The following is a 12,252-nucleotide window of genomic DNA, read 5'->3' as shown; positions in this document are numbered from 1 at the left end:
AGAGGTCAAGGGACCCTTTTGAAAATGGCCGTGACAGTTTTTCCTCACCAAAATATAGGGCAAGTTTGGAGCGTTATTTAGCCTCCTTCCTGACAAGCTAGTATGACATGGTTGGTACCAATGGATTCCTTATGTTTCCTGGTTTCATATGATATCCTCACTCTAGACAGCCCTAAAACAAAGCATTAAACAGAATAATATATTCAATAACAATCAATTCATAAACCCAAAATGCTTTTTTTTCATCGTCAAAAAGTAAAATCTTCAATTTTACATGTAAAGGTACTTCTTTATACAGGCAAAAACAACGTATTGTCCCTTTAAGGTTTTTATTTCGATGTATCAATAACCTGACTGACAAAGTAATTAATGTAATTAAAGGCACACTTACAAATGCAACTCTTTTACGTTATCTAAGAAGAACCAGAGAGCTGTTTCAGCGCTCTTTGAGGAAAAGGTTAAAGGAATAAAACAGCATCGCATTTGCATAGAGCAGAGCTACAAGCACCAATAGAAAAGATCCTCCAAAAATAATGACAAATACTTCTACCAAAAAGTTAGTGTTCTGTCTCATAGCAGTCACAAGTGTGTGTGTGTGTGTGTGTGAGAGAGAGAGAGAGAGAGAGAGAGAGAGAGAGAGAGAGAGAGAGAGAGAGAGAGAGGGAGAGGGAGAGGGAGAGGGAGAGGGAGAGGGAGAGAGAGAGAGAGAGAGAGAAAGAGAGAGTGCAGGTTTACTGCTGCCAGATGTATAATTCTTATGTCATGCTTCACTGAGTCCAGCCTCCCAGAGACCCCCAATGAAATGAGTTGTGTGAGTGTGTGTGTGTGGCTACGCACAGCCTGGTGAAATGAGATGTTCACATCCCAAGGACGTCTCCCACCATAATTTAAACTCACTGGTGCTGGAAGACTTCAAACTGAAAGTGCTGAAGTCATAAACCAGTGCACTTCTGTCTTTACTGTTATTGTCTGTGATCTACTGGTGTAAATCCACAGGCAGGTGAGGTGGCTGTGACTCAAACAATGCAAATACTACAGACGCAAATGTTAAGCGTCTCCATGCTGTGATTACTGCATGTTGGGCCCCGGGCTATAAAATTAAGTTAAAGACCCAAAGCGAGCACTGCTTTTGCTCGTTTGTGATTGTGTTGCAGTTTATCACCTTGATTTACAGGTTGCAGAGTTCTCTGACACGCTCGCAAAATGTGAAGGCTTTAGAGAAAGAGAAAATCCTCGGGGCTTGACGTACCGCAGCGCATGATACCTTCAGCTATTTACACCCTGATCTACAGTCTCCCCCAGCAGAGACCAGGGTGTTTTTATTTATGAGGGGACAAAGAGACATCTATCAGCACTCAGCTGAAGCCAGTGACAGTGTATAGTGTGACTTTGAGGCGGAGAGTGAATTGTATTCCTTCCCTCGGGGCGCACTGGGACAAATCCCAGACAACATGTTGTGGTTTGTGGCTCTCTGCACACACTCATCCGGTGCTTCTCACCACCTTATTTCACCCTCACCCGCCGCCAAGGTCGTGCCACCCCCTCCCTCTTTAGACGATCTTAAAATAGAGAGTCTTTAAGTGAAGATGAGGAATGTAGAAAGCTCAGGGGAAGAATGGGGAAGGGAGGGTTTTTTTACTACAGCATGGAGAAATGTCCCCTTTCCTCTTTAAGGGCCGTTGAAAGATGTATAGTGCTACAGCAACATGATGAATCCCCTCCGCCGTGGATAGGAGAACACTTCTCATATCATTAAGCTTTAGTAATGGTCCCAATGCCGCGTCCCCTCCGGCGGGGTTGGCTGGCATTCACTCCTCTGGCTAACAGGCCTGCTGGCTACCTACAGTACAGTACAGACACCTCGGATAGAGCTGAGGAACAGTCCGCTTCATGGAGCTGCTGGATCCAGATTTGATATTATATGTGAAGCTTTAATTCCCCACAGTTTTTCAGTTTTAGTTCTTTTAAGAAATACACTTTTATACTCTCAAATAGCAAAAACAATAATTATTCTTTGCGATTTATAAAGAGGAGTTCACTTTGTTGACGAAACACACATCTATATATAGGTATCTTATTTAAGGCTCTTTGGCAGAAGAGACAAAATCTGTCTCTCATTCATTTTAGAGCGCTGTATGTGTGTGAAATTGGTGGGAGCGCCCCTTTAAATGTCCCCAAAGATCCTCATAGTGAGCACTTTTAAGAAGTGGTATTCCTCTCTCTACAGTAGCTATTTGAGGCTGGCAGATTGAAAAATATTGTGGAGGAAAATAGATTGTGTGAGCTGTTTGCTGTGGGAGAAGAGGAAAGTGAATCCCATTTTCTATTGTATTAAATCTCTAAGTCTACTTTGTCTCAAAAGCAGCCAAGATGGACTTTTTAATTTGTTTTTTTATGGTTACACAATTATGATTTATTAGTAATTTAGGAGTATTGTTGTAGACATGGATGTCTGAAAATCCGGTAATGCAAATGATGTAATTGATAACCTTAGTGATGGACTTTTTGTGGCATTTGAAAATGTATGTGATGTAGTCTGTATCTAATAGTGTGTCATGCTTACTTGCCATCGCTGCATGACACAATTATGATAACTTAAAACTAAACTGCAACTTTTTATTACATATACTTTTTTTTTTTTAGAAAACATTTTTTTGCAGTCGAACGGTTAATCTCTTGTTGTTTGTACCCTTGTGCATTTTTTTTACACTCTGTTTCATTTCATGCTCAGAATACACATTTGGAAACATTTGATTTTCTGTCTGGATGATCTCCAAATCAGATCTTTGAACCTGTGCACCGAGACTACTCTACTATACTCACCCTCCGGGGCGTGGGCGCATGTGTTACTGCACTTGTGCACTTTCTGTAGCACACGCACACACACACACACCCTCACATGCTGGGATATAGGTTTAGCCAACAGGGTCCTTCATAGATCAGCCTCCCCTGACAGCTCTCTTAAATGTCCTTGGCAGCCCCCCAACCCCCAGCTCTCGTCCGCTCTCTGTTCCTGCACCTTTTTCCTCTCTGGCCGAGCCTCTGATGGATGCCGCCATATATCTCTGCCTCTCTCCTCTGGAATGCTCCCATAACCACTGGGCCCTGTAATGCATGACACAATCTGTATATATCCCATTAAGTGTCACTTTGTGAATGAACCTGTTTCTCTACATGCAGTTCGCCCTGCAGAGTGACATGCAGAAGATAGAGGCTGGAAGCTGTTAGAGTCGAGATAAATGTCTCTCGGACCAGCTTTCCTCTAGAGCGTTCTATTGTGAAAGCCGTTCAGTAACACTGAAGTTAAGATGCTGATGATTATTTACATGATCTGCTCCTGTAGCTTTACCAAGTGTCAGATGTTTTCCTTTTTTCCCCTAAACCAACAACTCATCCCCCGATCTGGACGTCCTCACAAGACTGTGAAGAATTACACTTTGAAAAACTGTTTGTTTTCTCTTCACCCTCCGCAGTCCCCAACTAATATTTGTTTTTTTTTTACATCACAAGGTTTTGTACACACTCTCTGCGTTTCTATCAATCACATTTTTTAATTTAATGTATGAATATGTGATTTATGTTGCTCGGGCAGAAGATATAAATCTATTTTGCGGAGAGAGAGAGAAAGGATGGGGGGGGAGGGGGTTGATAAGAGCGCTGATGTTCCCTTATTGATTGGCTGGCTTAATAGTGTTTGTTCTTTATAGCTGATCTCAGGAAATAAAGCAAATACATAGTTGAGAATGAGTTCAGTCACTGCGATGCTCACAAGGATGGGAGAGAGACGGAGTGAGGAGGAATGGAAAGCAATAGTAAGAGAATGATACAGCAGGAAGTCCTCATGAAATATAAAGGACAAATACTGTTGATTCTCATGCACATTGTCACATTTCAGTTAATTAATTCAATCTAGACAGAAAAAAAAAAAAAATTACTGGAATTAACTTTCCCCTTATGTTTCCTTCGAGTCTAACTGTGAAACTAGGGCACAAGTCACACAGTGTTTTCATCACTTTCAGATGAAGCATTGAGCTATAATACACTCTGCTTCCAGGTATCGCCGTCCTTTGTGTGTTCAAACTGCTAACCTTTATTGACATCTAACCACAGCGTCATAAGTGACAGAACTTGATGTTTCTTTGCGAGCCCAGGAGCCACATGGTTAGATGTCAGTCTCGAGTCGTCATCTTTTCTGCTAATGCAGAATGTCAGGCCATTATTTGCTCTGAGACTGTTTAACAATTGTCAGAGGATTTGTCAAATTGATTTGAAAACCAAACTGTGGTTATTGCCCAGCACCGGGCTCCTCGGAGGAGTGATGGATGGGATTTGTCTCGACGTGTCAAGTTAGGGGGAAAGGAAAAGAAATGACTCTAGGTGACTTGACTTGATGTTTTGCATTAAAGTCATAAGATTTCACATCTTATCATAGGAACGATTTTAAAATGTCTCTTTAGCACACAGTAGATCTTGCATGAGCTGTCTGCGAACCTTAACCGTGGAAGAAAACACTGAAAAGACCTCAGATCAGGGACTTCCTCCAACTTGGTCCACACTGAGAGGAGGAGAGCACCGCATAAATCCAGCCCATTAGCCCTGAGGTCTCCTGATGACAGTCCCCGCCCCGTGGCTGATGTAAACCAAACTTCCTGCTCGGAGATGAAGAAGCCTGTCAAGCAGCTGCAGCCACCTCGACCCCTGTCACCCTCCCTCTGTGATGCCCCGGCATTAATAGCAAATCGATTCTAAATGAGGGACAGGGGAAACGAGTGAGAAACAAAGGGATGCGTCCGTCTCCGGTGGAGGAATGTGCAGAGGCGGAGATGCTGGAGGGCAGGCTGGTTTAAGAGAGCTGCACGAGGTATTTTAAAAGCATGAAAACACTTCTCCCCCTGACATCCCTGTCTTCTCCTTCCCTGGCTCCATGTCAGTTGCAGAGGATAAATAGCAAGTGCTGGTGTGGACTAGACAGATAGTAAAGGGAAAGTGGGCACAGTGACAGTACCAAAAAAACAAAGAGAGCTGCAGGTTTCATATTGTGCTTGTTGCTTTCCAAAACTGTCGAGCGACTTGGCGTATAAAACTGACCATGACATAACTTCACAGGATGCACATCTTTACTGCACCTTTCTAACTCTCTTTTCTACAACACTCTTACTTCTATGGTTCTCATCTGCTTTCTCTTTCATCTAATGTTTTTATTTTATGATTGTCTTTTTCCTTACTGGAGATCTTAAAGTTTGACCAAAGTCTCCCAGTCTGCAGACTTCTCCAAATGACCTGATGATAGGATTAATGAGCACTTTTTCATCTCATCATGCCTAATAGTGTATCGATCTCAGCCTGGAAGAAATGACTACATCATCTCTTAGATGGCCTGTGTCATCATGAACAACCCGGACTCGTTATATTACAGACATTCAGTACTAAATACTACATAAAATCTTTCAACCTCTTAAAGCTGTGATATGGGATATTGAATCCTACCATGGTCATATGAGGTCAGCTGCAGAATTCTGATGTTTTATTGAGTTTAAATTGGTGTTTGAGGGCTAAAATAAACACTGTTTCAACATATATGCCATGTGTTCTGTGGTCTGTAGCTGTATATAAAAAAAAAAAAAAAAAGCAGTAAAAGTGTCCTCGCACTGACTGCCATCACTGCCAGCCGCAGTCAAGCACCATCCCTCCTCCTGTGTTTCTGTCGCTGTCTCCTCAGTGGGATAATCAGCCATTCTCCTGCGAGGTAATTCCTGCTCAGGAGTGCATGTGGCCGACACTGCGGAAATTCATTTTTTGGTTTAATTTCAGGCCTATTGATCGTGGAGCGCTTTACGGCTGCATGACATCCATAATCACAACAACGGTGTGACAGCGGAGATAAATAATGTGGCAAAGGCACTGGGAGAAGGAGGGATGTGGGGATGAGAGGGACGCAAATTGAAAAAAGAAAAGAAAAAGGAAGAGCCAGGTTCCATCTCTTACTGCATTCTGTATTAATTACCGAACCCCACCCCTATGACACCCTCCCAACCCCAACCCCTTCACCTGATTGATCTCCCCTCACAGGCCATAGATTAGTTTTCTTCCCAAACTTATCTGAAATCTGTTTGTTTAAGCACCCATTAAAAGATAGGAGCCAGTGCTCTACAGTAATTACCAAGGATACTGTAATATCTATAATTATTATGATTAGTGGAGCAGAATTAAGTCACTGCCGTAGAAACCACAAGGGGCCAAAGCCACGGCGTGATTATGAGGTTTTGCATATACTAATGCTGTAGTCGGAGCGATGTTGCTGAAATTAATACAAGTTGATCCGGGCAACAGTGGATGCATACTGAAAAGCAAAAATTATCAGAGCAAACATTTAAGTTGTAGGAGCATGAAATGAATTTGTCCTGGTGGAGCATGTTGACCAATATACAACATGCCCATTTAAAATTAGATACTTTTTCACATTATTTGACACTTCTTATAAGATATTTGTGGAAGTATGCTCACATTCCCGGCACGCTATTGAGTCATTTTCTTCTCAGTAAGCATAAACGGCGAGCCAGTGCGGTCAGTGTTTGTGTGGGCAGAGACTTTAAGAGGCCAGAGAGCTGGTTTAGGCCGGCAGCAGAGGCCACAGCAGGTCTTCTGCTTCAGCTAGGTGTGTACATATAGCTGTGTTTATGTGTAACTTCACCACAATATTGCTCAATTTTACCTCAGGAACAGCTTTAAAGCTACATTATAAATATATCCTATAATGAGATGTGACCTTTCGTAGTGTACATGCAGTTAAATGATAATGGTGTATAGTAAACAGTGGTGTGCAGCAGTGCATAAAGCATGCCTCTTCTTGTTGCTGGAGTCCGAGGTGGCTGAAGGCTCCCTCTCATAAAATGTCTCAAGTCAGAAGGGCGATAAGGATGCAGAGTTAATGCGGCTTGGCACACAGTTTTATTTGTGCAGAGGCGAAGTCCCGCTTCTAGAGAGGCGGAGAGCGGAGTGGATACTGTTGCAGGATGGGGAGCGCTGGGGCGATGGAGGATGCTTAGCTGAGACAGAACAAGTAGGCGGGGGACAGAGGATCGGACCGTTTTTATTACGGCCATATGAGGACATGAGCACTACACGGGACTGAATTTATGTTTGACTTGGAGCTGGTCAAAATTACCATATAATATTTTTTCACCTTTTACAAAAGAAATTGTCATTAATAACTAACAAAATCGGTCAATGATCTTTTAGTTTTATGTTTGATCAATTTTATGTGACGTAATGCAAAATGTCATGAAACACCAGTTTGAATATTTTTATAAGATTTTCTATATATTTGCCATATCATAATAAAAAATACTCTAGTTTACCAGTAATGGGGAGTACTACATAATGTCCTCTTTGGCAGTGTTTAAGTAAACATTCTCGTTGGGTGGTTGCTGTCTTTCCTCTGGATGTCGTACTCAGCAAAAATGCCCAACAAAGCCTGGACCTCGTCGTTGGTTCATCAATCATAAAATCTCCTCTTTTCAGATTACTGTTGGTCACAGCACAATGAACTACTAACCAAACAGGGTTTTAAAAAAAATGACAGTTGAAATGCTGCATAAAATGCTAGCGCACTTCCAGAAACGTTCCAGAAACTTCCCCGAAATTCTGGAAAGTACTACGTCCCAAGCACAGATGTTTTGAGGGGTAGAACAATCTCCCAGGAACTCTATTTAGACACTGGTAAATGCAGGTCTCCTGGGAAAGTTCTTGCAGTGGAAACAGGGCTTTTGTCGAGTCTGAGAAAATAACCCTGATGATGTCATAGTGATGTCATCAGGATAGTCTCGGCTTGGGCTTGAAAGGTTTAACAGTAATCCAGTTTTACAAATGTACAAACAGGTGATGTGGAGTTTGAAAGGTGTGGGCATTTACCTGACAGAGATAGCCGTGGTCGGAGTAATTATGTTTGCGGGTTTTCCATCCGTTGTCCATCCATTGTCCATCCGTTGTCCATCCGTAAGGCCAACCATATTCTTTTTTCTTTTTTTTTCCTTTAGAATTTGAATTTTATTACTTTCGTTCCACACTGGGAGGGAATTTCATCATATCTGGCACAAATGTCCACTTAGACTCAAGGATGAACTGATTAGATTTAGGTGGCCAAAGGTCACTCTGACCTTACGTCCGTCCCATTCTTGTGACCACAATATTTCAGGAACGCCTTGAGCGAACGTCTTCAAATTTGGTACAAATGACCACTTGGACTCAAGGATGGACCGATTAGATTTTGGTGGTCAAAGGTCACTGTGACCTCACAAAACACATTTTTGGCCATAACTCAAGAATTCATATGCTAATTATGACAATTTCAGGATAAAATGATGAAGTGATGACATTTTGGATAGACATGGATGTAAACTGTAACTTGACTGGTTGGCGGAGACATACAACCACAAGGTGGTAATTCTAGTTTTTAAACCTCTACCTCGCAAGTCCCCAAATTTTAAAGAATCCAACTCTAAATCACTGGAGTCCCCCTTTGATATTGTGATATTGATTTAAAGAAATTTTTCCCAACATGTCCTACTGCATGTGCACATGCTCTCATTGGTGTAATATTTTCAGAGCAAATTAATGTTCATGAGAATTAATTTTCAGCCATGTTGCATGAAGTAAAAATATCATCACTTGGTTTCTTTATCCCGAGCTGCAGGAATCCTCTGCGGCTATACTGTACGTGCATATATAATGAGACAAGGCTTGGTAACAAAACAGTTTCTTGTTGGCGTTGGGGATGAGCGCCACTGGGAGTGAGTTGTACAACAAGGCTCCACACCAGTGATCAGCTATAGCTATTTGTATGTGAGTCAACACCCAGCGCCTGCTGTCTTTTTAGGGAGGGCCAGTGACCCTATCATGGACACGACCTGTTAAGAGAAGCAGCCTTTTCTTATCTGCATGCCCTTGGAGTAGCGCCCATTGATATGCCACCTTGACTCTATCTTCATGCCAAGATGCTTCCAATTATGCGAGCCGCTGGAGTGAGGCAGAGCGTGCGTTTCTCTACGATGAAAACTGGTCCATGGGTAATGTGATGCTGCTGCTCCCCCCCACCCCCCCCACCCCCCCCCACCCTCCCGCAGGGATGGTTTCTGCTCATGGAGGGGGGGGATTGAAAGAACAGCCAATTCTCTACTCAATACTTCCCAGTTCACCACTTTTCCCACAGCCTCATGACCCCATTAGGTAGACTGATCTATTTAGTAAATGGCTCATCACCGGGGCCTGAGCTCTGCAACAACCTGCATCTATTATATCCAGCACTTCGATACATCATATGTGGGGATTTTCGCTGTGACATCAGTTCCTGTGTTATCAATCTAACTCTAGATGCGGCTTTTTAGGCAGCCTGATGTCACTGACAGCCGGAGCGGAGGTCACTGCACAGTCAGGGCAGCCCCGTGACTGACAGCAAGCTGTCGCTCAGCTGAAGTGACAAGCAGCTCAGCGTTGGACAGCCACCGGGAAAGAAAGTGATGGAGAAGAGGTATGGACACTGACTGTTTATAGCCTGTGGAAGCTTCTTCACCTACCAGGATGTTTGTGTCAAACATTATTCTCTTCTTTCACATCTATTTTCTTATCAGGCTTCCAGAAATCTTTCTCTATTCGCTCTCTTTTCTCGGTTTGCACCGTGGACAAAAAATGATCTGCACAGTTATTTAAAGTTTATCTGTTTTTAGTGAGGAAATTCTCCTTTTTTTCAATTTCAAGTTCTAATTCATATTCCATTTATTTGGTTTCCCTCACTTCCAGAAGAGGGCAGCACTTCTTTACCAAATGTTACTGTAACTCGTCTTCTGGCATCTGAAGCTCTCCTGTGTAATTTATTGAGGAGAAGTTAAGTGTGCAGACAGAGGTCATCATCCTCAAAGTCGAGAAGATGCTGCTCATTCCCCGCATGCTTCTCATCACTTTAATCTCATCCCTCCCACTTCACCGTTTTAAAAAGGAAGCTATGCAGACTAAACCGGTAGTGTGTCGTATACACTGTGATTTATGAAAAGTGCACAATGCAATTTACAGCAGACTTCAGTCACTTCCACTTGTATTGCCTGTCGCCCTCCGTCTCTCCCTCTCCCTCTCACTCTCTCTCTCTCTCCCCTTCTCTCAGTCAACTCGCCTCACTTTTTTCTGTTTCCCCCCCTCTCCCTCTTTGCCTCTGCTCCACCCTATAATCACGCCAGTTCATGGCTCTCATTTGGAGCGGTATATATAGCAGTAATTGTCAGGGTGCAGTACGGAGACTGGGCAGGCCATGTGTACTCTCTCACAGGGCTGTTTTGCAATAAATCTCATAGTGGAGAAGAGAGGAGAGGATTTGGGGGGGGGGGGGAGTGCGTGCACAAGCACGTGCACACACACAAAGACACATTCACTTCAACGCTCAGTATACAGTAAGCACAGAGAGAAGTAGATAAAATTTCACAAGCACCCAAGGAAAGGCATTGTACTAATTTGCAAGCGTTCTCTTTGCTTCTGTAAGTCATTATATCTCACTAGCTATTCATTTTCTCTCTCAATGGGCCTGACATGGAAATTGAATGCGTCTCATAATGTGTTTTTCACTCAACAGGATGGGACAATTATGCAAATGCATTCATTATTCAGGAAGGCATCTCCTTATCGGTAAATATTAACAATCCCAGGTGATGAGTGAGGGCCCGTACGTCAGGTGGTCTGCTTATGATTCATCAGCACATGACAACACACTCACATACTGTACACATGCAAAATAAGAATCAATTATAAGTGGAAGGAAACACTGATGAGCATTCACATCAGCTGCAGCAGCTCATCACCCCTAACGTGATAAAAAAAGCATGTCATCACGATGGCAGCACAAAACCAGACTTATTATCTAAGTCTTTCAGCGAAGGCATTCCTGCTCAATAATCTGAAGTTTGATCACAAAAATCCCTCGCCACGTCTGTGCGCCTTATGGAACACTGCTTCCAAAAGAGATGACGGCAAAATCTGTTATGCCCTCCAGTTGTTTGTATGTGTGTGTGAAGGCGTGGTGGTGTGTGTGGGGGGTTCCTTGTAGCTTGTATGGACAGGTCTGTCATTCAGAGAGCGCACACAGTCTCCATTGTGGAGCCGCCTGTGGTCCCCATCGGGTCAGGGCGGGGTGGCAAAGGGGGCCTCCCGAATAAAAACACGTGCAGCAAACAGGAAGTGGGCCTGTAAGGATAAAATGAAAACTGCGTGACCGAGCGTTTATGGATGGAGTTCTCCTATTCTGATTCATCTTGATCAAATTATTTGGTTTGCTTGGGTTTCACTATGGACGGTCCACACATGTCGACGCTGCGCCGGAGATGTAATCAAGTCCTGACATACAAAATCACATTCTCTTAAAGTAAGTCTGAGACACCGGTATCTAGTATCTTTCCAAAGTAGTGACATGTGTCTACAGAACAAGTGAAACTGCACAAAGAGCAATTGGATTTATCTCTAACCTGAATATTTTACGGTTAAAAAGTTCAACAGACTAAAAGATTTAAAAGCCGACACAAGATAATCTGTCCACTGTACTTGCTTACAGTACGTGCGCACTTGCATGTGTGTTTATAGGAATGCTGAAAGTGCATGAAAGGATGCTGAATGTGTGCGAGTGCACTCTGTGAACCCAGGTGCTCTGCTTTCAAGTATTCCCTTCCTGTTTGCCCAGCAGCTGTTTCATCCCAGCGAGTGACCACTTCACAGCGCCGCTGTTTTCGTTCTGGGTGGACTTGTCAGCCGTGATCAAATCAGACTTTTTTTGTTAAGAGTAAATTTCCTTTCCAGACATAGCTGATCACTCCACCCACTTTGATATGCTTGAATTTAGTCGTTAATTCCTGGACACTTTTGTGTATTTATCTTACTGAGTAAGTTAGGTGATTTCTCGGTTCCCATGAGGGGCAGTGTTTGCAAAGGATTAAGTCACAGAAAATCTAACAGCTTGAAAGGGTTGTCTTTGGGCAGCGTAGTCATTTTCGGGGAAACCTTGTAAAAGAAAGTTCCAGTATTCCAGTATGAGTAACCAGTTTGGACAGATCAGATCTTAACCCACAAAATAACTCACATGTATCAGAGCAGGTTGAAGGAAAATAATATATTATGTGCTGTCTTCTTGATGCAGAGAAAACATAAAATTCGAGCCGCTTTCTCATCAACAAATATTCTGCAGCGTCATGTATTAGAAGGAGGCAGGAAGCAGAGGACAGC

Source organism: Sebastes fasciatus, chromosome 9 (assembly GCF_043250625.1).
Source record: "Sebastes fasciatus isolate fSebFas1 chromosome 9, fSebFas1.pri, whole genome shotgun sequence".
Lineage (NCBI taxonomy): Eukaryota > Metazoa > Chordata > Actinopteri > Perciformes > Sebastidae > Sebastes > Sebastes fasciatus.
This window is presented reverse-complemented; position numbering follows the sequence as displayed.